This window comes from Atta cephalotes (genome assembly GCF_000143395.1).
Source record: "Atta cephalotes unplaced genomic scaffold scaffold00016, whole genome shotgun sequence".
Lineage (NCBI taxonomy): Eukaryota > Metazoa > Arthropoda > Insecta > Hymenoptera > Formicidae > Atta > Atta cephalotes.
This window is the reverse complement of record NW_012130080.1, coordinates 3900536-3912733: the sequence shown is the minus strand read 5'-3', so window position 1 is coordinate 3912733 and position 12198 is coordinate 3900536.

The following is a 12198-nucleotide window of genomic DNA, read 5'->3' as shown; positions in this document are numbered from 1 at the left end:
GAGAGAGAGAGAGAGAGTCAAGTGGCAAAGAAATACGAGAATAAAATGCAACAGATAAGGAACAGCGTATATAGCATTACCGATACGTATATTTAGATAAGAACACCAGCCGTTTAGAAAGTAGACGGTAGAATAAAATAGAAGGGTAGTGTTACGCTTTTATTATTAGAAAAAAAATATAATGTTATGGCTATATAAGCATAAAATAAATAAAGTTGATTATTTTAAAATTAGCTATAAAGAAATAAAATAAATATAAGACATGTAATCCTCTTTATAAATGTGTTACATTTTAAGATTTCTATTACTGATCGAATTTTGATATTAATTCTTACACGTTACTTTTACATTTCGCTGTGTCTTGACCCGAGTGTCTATTCATGCGGAGCTGAAATAATATTTGAACCTCAATGAAGCGTACAACTTGTCAAGTCGAAGAACGATATACATGGATTCGTTCGTTATAATTTTTATTGGTCTTTCGTTTTTATTTTTCTCTTCTATATGTTTTTTCGCCAAATTCAACTTCGAGTATATACAAACACAACGCATTTTGACAGCAGAAAAAGGTAAAGTTGCGCGATTACTGTGTTCAGGAAGCATCGCGATGACTCTAAAATAGGCGCGTTCGCGGTGACCACTTATTTACGTACATAATCACGGGGACATTTTGCGTTTGTATGCAAATGCACCTTCGCTCGCAAGCGATTTATTCCATGCTCCTAAACGTCTATGCCGTGAAATATACGCATCGCACGCGCATGCACGAAAGTGCATTTCCGAGCGAACGCCGCTGTGACTGCAACGAGCGGCGCGAGTATAAATAAATTTCGCGCGAGTTCATGCAGAACGCGAGTTTACGCAGAAATGTGGTCGATCCACGCAATGCTCCGATTAACCGGGATGAACCCGAATCTGGCAGCCGTATTTCTATCGTTAAAACATCTGTATCGTGCACGCATCACTCGCACCGTTAAATGCATCGCCAGAATAAGGTTTATGCATTTTCGCTCAATATAGTTCGTAATAACAGATTTTCCATAAATTCCTTCCCTAAAATTTCATAATTTTTTTTCCGATTTTTCAGACAAAATTTCATGGCTTTCCCTAACTTTCAATAATATTTCAAAGCTTTTTTGTATTTTTTTCGCCCTAATTTGGAAGTCATTAAATATTTTATTGAGAGATCAATTTATTTTAGCATAACAATGTAAATTAATGTTACTGACATTACTTGCATATAATTATTAAGCTGATAATATTTCAAAACTGCATATCAATAGGTGTGATGTACTCATATTAAATTTCTTTTCAAAAACAAAAATTTTCCAGATTTTCTATGAATTTCTTGACTTTTCTATGATTTCTCTACTTGTGAATTTCTTTGACATTCCTATATTTTTCAGTTTTATGACAACCTCGAATAAAAATATCGTTTTATGCATTTTCGATTAATTTCGAAGAGTTTTGACAGTTGAAACATTAGACGGAATTATAATATACGTCAATATAATAATACATATTAAATGCTTTGCAAAATATTTCGTTTATTTCGATATGGCTATTTTGTGTTTGTCTGTATGATTATGGATGTATAAATAATGAACCTATATTGTAATATATCTTTCATGTAGATTTTTGATTTATAAAATACCAGGAATAACATATATGATTTATTCGTGCTCAACGGCTTATTTTGGAAATTGCATTCATACGTTATACGTGTAACAGTGGCTGCTTCGTATTGAAACCAAACTATGGGATTACAATTTACTTGATTTCCGATCAACTCGATATTCTGTAAAACCAGATTATTCGAAATGCCTGCTAATCTCAACACGCGATGATTATTTATGCAATCGTTACTATGACAACGATTTATGAAACTGAAATATTGCCAAAATGTTCGAAAACATAAAACGTATCTACTTAAAGGATCGAATTATATTCAATTAAGCTCAACAAAAACAAAACTGCTTTTTCGGCTATTTGCATAATTCGTTTTTTGAGAGTTATTGATTTACTGATTACTAAAAAACTAGTTAATTTATTGAAAGCTAATAATTTACTGATTATTAAAAAAAAAGTTGATTTATTAATATTAAATAATTAGATTACGATCTATAAAATATTTTTTAATTAGTATTCTACTTTTACAAAATTTTGATTTTATTGGAAACGTATTCGATAAATGCACTCCTGAATGAAATTAAATACTCGAATTGGTTAAAAAAAAATAACAAAATCCAAGTTTGTGCTTTACACAGAATAATCATAGAGTGTTCAAAGAAGCAATTTATTGCCTGAAATCTAAGTTGTCAAATATCGCCGAGAAAACAGCTTGAGCCGGTTTGAAAGCTAATATTTTAGATTTTAAAATCTCTCTTTGAGTTATCAAACTATTTCATGTTATATAAATTATATTTTATCATAGATTATATTTTATCATTTTTATCTCTGATTTCCAGAATTCTTTCGTGGAAAAGTTCAAAAATCCTAATAATTAAATCTCCTCTTTCTTTTTGTTCTTTATTATACTTGAAATAAATCGTTAGAGGTGATTTTATCCGCAATCTCTCCTTTGAAACTCCCACATTTTACATACTTCAAAATGCAGAAACTAAAGGGCAGTATTCAAAGTCGGTTCTTATATTAAAGACTGTTCTAAGTAAGTGGTCTTAAAATATCATCAAGTCAATCACGGAGCTATATTAGCATTTCAAGACGTTACTTAAGACGATCTTAAAACAAAACGGATTTCTCTCTAAAACTTTTAGAGTGACTTTCATTGTGAACAACGAAATATCACTTTCAGGCTAATATCACATTGTTGTCGTACAACAAATTTTTCAAGTATGTTAATTGACTGCAAGACAGAAAGGTTCTCGGAGCTCTCTATTCTACAACTAATCAAGAGACTAAAAAATTTGTACAACAAAAAATGTAACATTAGTCTTAAAAATTGAAAATGCAGCCACTCTTTTAAGCTCAATTTTTATTCCTTAGAATGAGATTCCATACAAAGAATTTAGAGACGAATACCTGTCTATTTAAGACTGTCTTAAATATGGATTTTAAGATATCATGAATGAATCAGAGAACCACATTAGCATCTTAATATTATTTACGGCATCTTAATATTATTTAATCTCGTAATAAGACTATAAATACCGGTCTAAAAGCGGTATTCATAATCCGTTCTTATTTTCTTATTTTAAGACTGTCTCGAGTAATATTTTAAAAGGCTAATATAGTCTAATTAACTTTATATTTAAGAACTCTCTCAAATATAAAACTCAACTATGAATACCAGCCTAAATCTGCAGAAAAAAATTTCCCGCTCTCGCCGCTCTCATCCCTTGAACAATCGCACCTCTGTATATCGTACTACGTATTTTATTTTGAACAAAAATGAACATATTTTGAGTCGCCTGTGACTCGCTACGCAGGATATAAACAAACATATACATAACTCATACTCACCGCCTACGTCCGTGAAGGTCCGTGTAGCACAAGAATCCGGCTGCGCGCCCGGGGCTGCGACGCGAAAGCTCCCGCTGCCACCTTCACGTCGTACGGCCGAGTCCGTCTTCGCGCGCAACACACAATTTATGATAATTTATTTCAATACTTTCGATATATGTAAACACACTCAAAATCTCACCAACCACTCCTTCGGTCCTTTTCGCCTCGCCGAGATTGCCAATCGCCGGACGCCAATATCAACCGCCGTGCAACGGCGGAGCAACAGGAGACAGACGCAGCACACTCATTCAGATCGAACTGCAGTTCGGCTGAGCTAAGCCGACGTTAACACCGCACCGTCGAATCGAAACGCGGACGTTTGACGAAATACGACGAGTGACGACGATTAATATCGAACTCCGCGGTGCGCGCTGCCCACGCGACTCAATGTGGACGTGAAAACAGGCTTACTGATTTCGAACGAGTGCGCGAACTCGCGATGTAAAAGCCGTCCGACTGACACAGTGGCTCGCGCAATTCTGCTACCTACGACGCGCCGCGGGCTGGCGCGCGTCGACCTTTAGAGGACGCTGCGTCGCGCGCAACTTCGCGCCGTACGCGGACCAGCGAATCAGCGCCAACCGCCGACTTTCGCGGGTCTCTTTCGTTGCGTTCACTCTTCAACGGGACATGCATCGTGAAATTATTCGAAATGGATTCTCCGATCCGGAATTATTTAATCATTCCTTAGATTTCTATTTTGTGTTTTCTAGAGAAAATACAATAATTTCGATCGAGTTCATTTCAAATAATTTTATAACGCGCGCCTAGAAATAGCAGCTTTGCAACTATTATAAGATTCTTTAATATGATTGATTTATACATTAATGGATTTATGTGTGAATTATAAACAAAAAGATCATAACTTTGTCCTTGTAAAAACTTGTGACTGGAGTTGTAGTTCTATATGTATCGTAAAATATACGGTCATTCATAAATATTTCTTGTAACTCTTGGTTAGCAAGGAATTGTGTGAAGATACTGCAAAGCATTTCAATCATAAATTATTACAAGTCTTAAGAGAATAAATTATAAATCTTATGATTTTACTTAGAATTAATTGACATTAGATCTAGAAAAATTAAAGTCAAGAATCCAATCATATTAAAGAATCTTATAATTGCGAAATTGCTTTTTCTGCAGAATACAAATTTCTCGAATTTTATTACTGTATATAATTTTTTATTTGATCATCAATGACATTTTACACTATTGTTGACTCTGTATTGTTGATTTAAAACATGATCGTATAATCATAATTGTGATACTTGTATTTATTTACGTGTAGAATAATAATGTATTGAAATCTACGATATTATTTGAGATAATAATCAATTTTTTATTTGATGATACATGTGTAATTATTTAACATATAATTAATTACATCAACAAAAGCTAACTTCTGTTTTAATTAGACTCAGCTCTTTCTGTTTTAATTAGAAAGATATGAGAGGTTGTGACGTAACAGAACAGTAGCGCCGAGACATTACCGTATTTTCTTACGTTCAGAGTTTGATCATAATAACTAAAATACGTATAAAATAAATAAGAAAATATGTTGTACCTGAATAATATTATCAAATGAAAAATAATTAATTAATAAATAATGTCTTTAAAATGAACAAAAATAATTTTCGTTAAATTAAACTTTCGTTAAATTATACATTAATTATTAAATGCCTTTCTTCAATCATACAATTTCCATACATTTAGAATACACTGTTTTATAAATTATGCTGCATAATGATTAACATATACAATAATTTCGTATAAAGCTTATTCGAATTTCTAATTGTTCCGATTTTAAATTTAATGGCACTTTCACGAGAAAGTGTGAATGTTGGTTTTAATTATACAGTGAACGAAAACAGGCTTAACCGATGTGTGTATGCGTACTGTTTGAATATTTGTTTACGGGCTGCAAAGCGCAAATATTTTTGTAGTACTTTTAATGACGCGGACAGAGCGGTTGGACGGACAGATTTAATCCGGGCGATTTTAATCCGACAAATACCGAACGCATAAAAATAATCTGGCATATAAAATGTTTGATGTTTGATATATGTATAGATTTTGATGTATTTATCAAACAAATATTAATAAAAATTTGTTAAATTATAATCGTATACGGAAAAAATGATTTGATGTAAATCTAAAAATTGAGCTACAGATTTGAAAATAATAATTTTGCTCGATTATCAAAATAATTACGTAGAAATCTCAAGCATGATGAAAATTGCTGTAAAAAGTTTTAGTATTTTCTATAGCAACCTTCTGCATAATTATTTTGATCGTCCAACAAAATTATTTTTAGATCTATATTTACAAGCTAAATTCTTAAATAATTTTTAAGGCAAAAAAACGATATTCCTTGTATATAATAGCGGATACTCTCAAGTTATCTTCAATAATATATGCAAATACTATTTACTTACAGTATAATGCGCCATTGCATTTGTAATATATGTATACATTCCTTTAATACATAAATTATGGAGCAGAGCGTGAAGAGAAGTGATTTATAGCTTTACACACAATTTCACTGTTCGTGCCCGAAACCTCTTATCATAGCGGCATGATATCAACGACGAGATGTGCACGTACTATCAATCAAGCCCTGTATTCAGACAAAAAAAAGAGGGGGAGAGGCATGTTGCATCTGCGTTCAGCGCAAGTCAATAAACCCCTTTTATCATCAATCAAAGCACGCTTGTACAGAATCTATCGGCCTCACTCAGTTATGCAGTTTGTGCGTTCGGCCGCGCTTCTAGGCTTTATCACAGCTCGGTGTCGTTGTTTCGATAAGCACGACTCGCGGCGAGATCGCGTTTTTTTTTGTCAGGAGGATGATCGCGAATTTAAGCGGCGCGTCACGCCGCGCCGCGCACGCGATCAAGTTTAGCGTTCTTTTTTAATTACAGCTTGTAATTCCGAATAAATGCCAATCATTGGGTTTACGGTCATTGGTCGCGTCGCCCGTGCCGTAGGCATTCGTTTACCGAATATTGTTACCGAAATCAGATTGCGCAGCGTGCGCGGCCGATATTGTTTTCGGTAACGCTCGGGCGTGCATAATCATATTCGCGGTGCCGCGGAAAACCGCCGCGCGCGCATGGAATACCCGTCAAATGAAATTGGCCTGACTAGGATACGCCAAAATCGATATTCCGGGAGAAAGGAGACTCGTTTGTCGTTCGTATGCACATATTATATTCGGTGTCGCGATTGTCTTCCGTAGGTATTTTCAAAATAGATGCCACCACCACACACAGAGATTATATACATATACACACTGAAAAAGATTCTAAGTCTTAATAAATATTTGTTTTAATAATTCTACAAATAAATATTTACTAAATGTAAACATATACTTATTTGATAAAAATATTAATTTCATTTAACTAATATTTTTTTTATTGAATAAATATTTATTTACTTAGTTTTATTCAAAGAAATATGTATTAAGATTTAATGTTAAGAAAAAATGTTTTCCCAGTATATTTTATGCATTAAAGATATATCACAATAATATTTGGCAATTTAATTATTAAAATTTGACGTACATTTGGAAACATATATCTGCTTTTATACTTACTTTTAATATCTTAGAGAATATCTTAGAGAAAACTTATAAATAACTACTTTTAAAAAAAAAACATTATTTTATTTAAACGATCCGTTTAATCCATATAACAAAATTTTATTATATACAAATCAATAATAATTTATATTATAATAACACCTTTATAAAAATATTTAAAAACCTTAATATTAACAAAATTATAAAGAATTTTCTTTATTAATAATTGTGAATTGATTTATAAATTTTCTTGGTAGTCTTTTACTTGTTTTAATCCTACGGATTTAAATATTCGTTCATTTATATAATAGGATTATAAAATTTAACTCTAATACTACAGTAATTTTATTTATTAATTAGTGTATTAATTAAATCAATAAACAAACGTATTATTATAATTAACAATATGAATATAATCAGCGAATTACAGTCATATTAACACTGCCGACTATTAAATAAGCTCTGCTTAAGACAATGTTATTATTTAATTAAATTACTTACAAAAAAAATTAATTATAATACAAAGTAGATTATTGTAAATATATTTAGATACGGCATGTATGTGTTTTTAAAATACCTATTTAAAGAAGGCATTCGTAATGTCGAGTGTGCACACAAAGAGAGCACAATTATATAATACTACAAGCTCACTAAGTACACAGTTTATAAATCACCTCATAAAAGTTAGAAAGGCGCGTTACTGGATCATTTTTGCAGACCGCGATTCCGCCAATAGTAATCGACGCGACTTGAATTTTTTATTTCGCGTTCGAATTCTCCCGACAACGCAGTTGCAATTGAGGACGAGAGAGAGAGAGAGAGAGAGAGAGAGAGAGAGATCACTCAGTAAGCGAGGAGCAGGAGGACACATTAATTAACTCGACGAGAACGGTGAATTGCAAAATAATTCAGCTTTTTATTATTACGCGGCACGAACTGAGAGTATAAAATCGTTTACCCTTTTCGATGATCACAATTGCAAAATGCCATCGAGTTAACGAAGTTTCGTTTGTTATTCGAAGCTGCGTGTTGCGTATATATTGCCGAATGAAAAAGTATCATGAATTAAAATTAAAGCTGCCCAACATAATTTATACCGGGATAATCGAAACAGTGCACATAATGTTAATTGAAATTGCGGGAAAAGTTAGTTTTTCCATCACTTACGTACATTTCGTGAAATATTTTTTTTGCACCAACGTTTTCATCTGACAATAACCAGAATGGTATACTAATAATTAAAATATGCGAAATAAAAATTTCGTTTCATGAAATCCTTTCTTGTCCAGTTTTTAAACGTTCGAGAAAGCGAACAAATATGTCCATTTGCAAGAGATATCACCAAACGTGAGCTTAATATAACGGAATAATAATAAATTTTATACAAATCTTTTCATGTGGCAATGCAAGAAATCCATAAAACTTTCTCATTTTATGTATTGTGAAGTGAAAGCTTTGAGTTTCTTGAGACAACTTTTTGAAGTAAACGTGTCAGAGAGGAGCTCCAAAGTTCTTTGGAGAACTAGAGAGAGCTCGAACAATTAAATCAAAATTCTAAAAATGGAATGTTAATTTCACAGGAGATTTCTACGCTTGGCATTTGTTGGTTCAGAGAATGCAACTTATTACAAAGCATCCAGGTATTTCGTAATTGATTATTATATGCTGTAAACATTCGCGCATCTCTCTTAGCGTTCCCTTATCTTTAGCGGCATGATTCAATATTCCAACTCGAAGCAGAATACGCTTCGAGGCGGATTGCCGTGCCCGTTTGCGGCACATTATAATTCCGTAAGCTGCTGCACCTGAACGAGCATCATTTTCGTTGATATCACTTTCTGCTCCGATGTGTTGTAGTCACCGACGCGGTGGCTTATACTACAAAGTCTGACGTGCGCCTCATTCCATAATTCATACCACGGTGGATGTCATGCAATGATAAAGTGATATTGTGTTGCAAATTTATATGACACTCGCCTGCCATTGGCTAACGCGTTTAGGTAATGAGATTCACTAAGAGAGGATATACAATTGACGCATGGGCGATGGTGATGTTCCTGTGATAAATATGGGTTTAGAAACAACTCTGACGATAAAGCCAGCTCTTCGCACGCGGCATTTTCTTTTTAATTAATGTCTTGTTTGTAAAATACCGACTATAAAATCAAACATTTTATGTAGAAACATGCATTATGCATGTAAAATACCTGCACTGATGATTTTGTTACTCTCTCATCCTTCTTCGATAATATTCGGTAATATTTAAAGTAATAAAATAAAATTTAAATCTATAATATACGTACATATGTATGTGTATATATACATAATTCTGACAAAACCGATTCATATATTCATATATGTAATAATAAGAATTACAAAATAATTAATTATGTGAAATTAATTGCGATTTAAAGTGTTAATGAACAAAAAACAAAATTCATCGTCATTCTTTTCTCCATATGCTCTGATAAATTTTTCTTTTTTCCTTCTATCCTTCCATTCTAACTCGCTACGCGAGTCGCAAAAGATGCAATATGCATAACGTAAAATCGCGCGATGTCTGCGTAATTTATGCCAAAATACATAGATACATTGTGCGAGCGCATGGCGTTGCCGGGTTATACGGAAAATAACAAATACAATAGGAGAACTCTTGCCTATTCATCACATCGCACGCGTCCTGGGAAGTATTTCGATTTCGAATTCAGTAATTATTACATTTATTAATGCCCATCCGCGTTCAATGTTAATATGTAGAATATGCGAAATAATTATTTTATTTATTCTGTTGACCCGATAAATATTAAACCGTTCTCTGACGCTCTCTATATTGTATATAATTACTAGTTAATGCTTATTATTAAACAATGCATTACTTGGAATTGCACACTTCTTTTTCTTGCAAGACATGCAACTTTCAAATCAATTAAATTCAAATTACATTATGTGATATTAGTTAGATATAGATATTAGTTATTATATTGAAATACTTGCAATATATATCTCTAATAAACTTTCTATCAATCTTTAACGTCATAGTAAAATAATTAGCCGAATGAATTTAACAGGAAACGCTAGATTTATTTTTCAGTAAATTTTACAGATATTTTTGTTGCCACTCAGTGATTACGTTTGAAATTACGTTCAAGATTAATTAAATCGTACTTGAATCTATCGCGACACTAGAACGTCAGATAATCCGATTTCAACTTAGTCGCTTCGGCTGCAGCGATTGGTCGAACGAGAACAAACGGTTCCTTTATTCTGGTCAGCGGAATTTTGGTATATCTATCGTATATCGATTGTACGAAACTCGACCGTGCGCAGGTCAGTTCACGTAAGTTCTGCTTTCCCTAATTGTACTTGTTGCACTTCACCAGGTCAGATGCACACGACTCTGGCTTTGGCGTCTTGCCAAACCTTTGACAAATGACGCCATAATACGGCATACGTCATCCCTTTCTAATTCCATGTGGAATACACCAGAATAACCTACTGTTTTCGCACATACACGTCAATCTCTTTTTGTCATAAGACTTTTATTAAAAGTTTTTCGATCCTCTAAAAGAAATCTCTACTTTTGTGTTTATTTGCAAAACATATGTAAATTTTGATAAGCGAAGCAAAACCTGAATACTAATAGAAATAATTTATCTCGCTTTTGTATAATTTTATAAAATTTTATAAAAATTTGATTTTTAATTTTATTGATTCAATTTATGACACGTCATTATTAATATACGTAGATTATTCAAATAGCAAATCGAATACTAGTTATAAACTATTCATATCTAAAATATATATCATGCAGTAATGTATGAATAAGTAATGCTTTTAATTAAAGACTAATTTAACGGTTGTGTGACCTATTGATCTCTAGCAGTGACAATGGGAATTAGAAAGAGGTTACGGAGTTTATGTATGAGTATTCGTGCATTGGCGATTAAGTATCATTAAACCAGACTCAAAGCTCAATAATTAACGATTATTATACAGAAATGCAAGCTACCCCTAATAGCGGTTACACGCTAATAAAAGAGCTTCATGCTTGTAATTCATCATCCATTATATATGCATTGTGTGTTCTTCTTATCAAGTACAATACATGTCGGATATTTTTCGCGCGGGAATTAATAATGAAATGAAATTCCACATAAATTTAAGTAACAAGATTATGATGATCATGATATTTAATAAAATATTTAATAAAAGAACAACGTTTGTCTTTATAGAAAGAAAATCGTTCTTCAGATTTCTGAGATTTGATTAGTTTATGCGTGAGGGTTTATGCACAATTAAGTACCATTAAATCATATCAAAGCTCAATAATTAACGATCATTATACGGAAATGCAAGCTAATAGTGTGCAAGCTAATAGTTATACGCTAATAGGAGAGCGTTGTTCACCCTTGTAATTCATCATCCATTGTATATTCATGACGTTATGCAGTGTTCTTCTTAATAAGTATACAAGCCAGATATTTTTCGCGGGAATTAATATTAAATGAAATTTCAGATAAAATAAGATTATTGTGTCTGTTACACATTTAATAAAAGAGCGACATTTTCCTTAAAATCTTCCGATAATTTTCAAGATTTTATTAGTGGCTCGATACGTCTTCTTTTAAATTAAATCGATGCCACGAGCAAATTGTTGTGCATTTGCGAAGTGAATAATACTAGAGATTCAAGTTGACAGTTGATTCGCATACATATATGCAACCTCACGTTGCGAACGCATATTCAGAGAATGGAATAGATCTTGTTTGCCTGCGTGTCAACGATACCTATTATTGTCGATCCTTATTTGCATGGTCAATAACGTGAGGAAATCTGCTGCCGCCCCTTTCCGCCCAGGAATTGCAGAGAGGATTTGTGTGCTATATTCGATGCCAAGGGGACCATCGTCGCATCGTACTAGGGGGCTTTTCAGGGGCGCACCGATAAATCAGGAGCTCACAACTGTGAATCGCTGTCCCAGTTCGCAATAGCGCACGAATCTGCCTTGAGAGAGAAAGAGAGAGACAGAGAGAGAGAGAGAGAGAGAGAGAGAGAGAGAGAGAGATACATCGATAACTAAATTTCGTGGCACG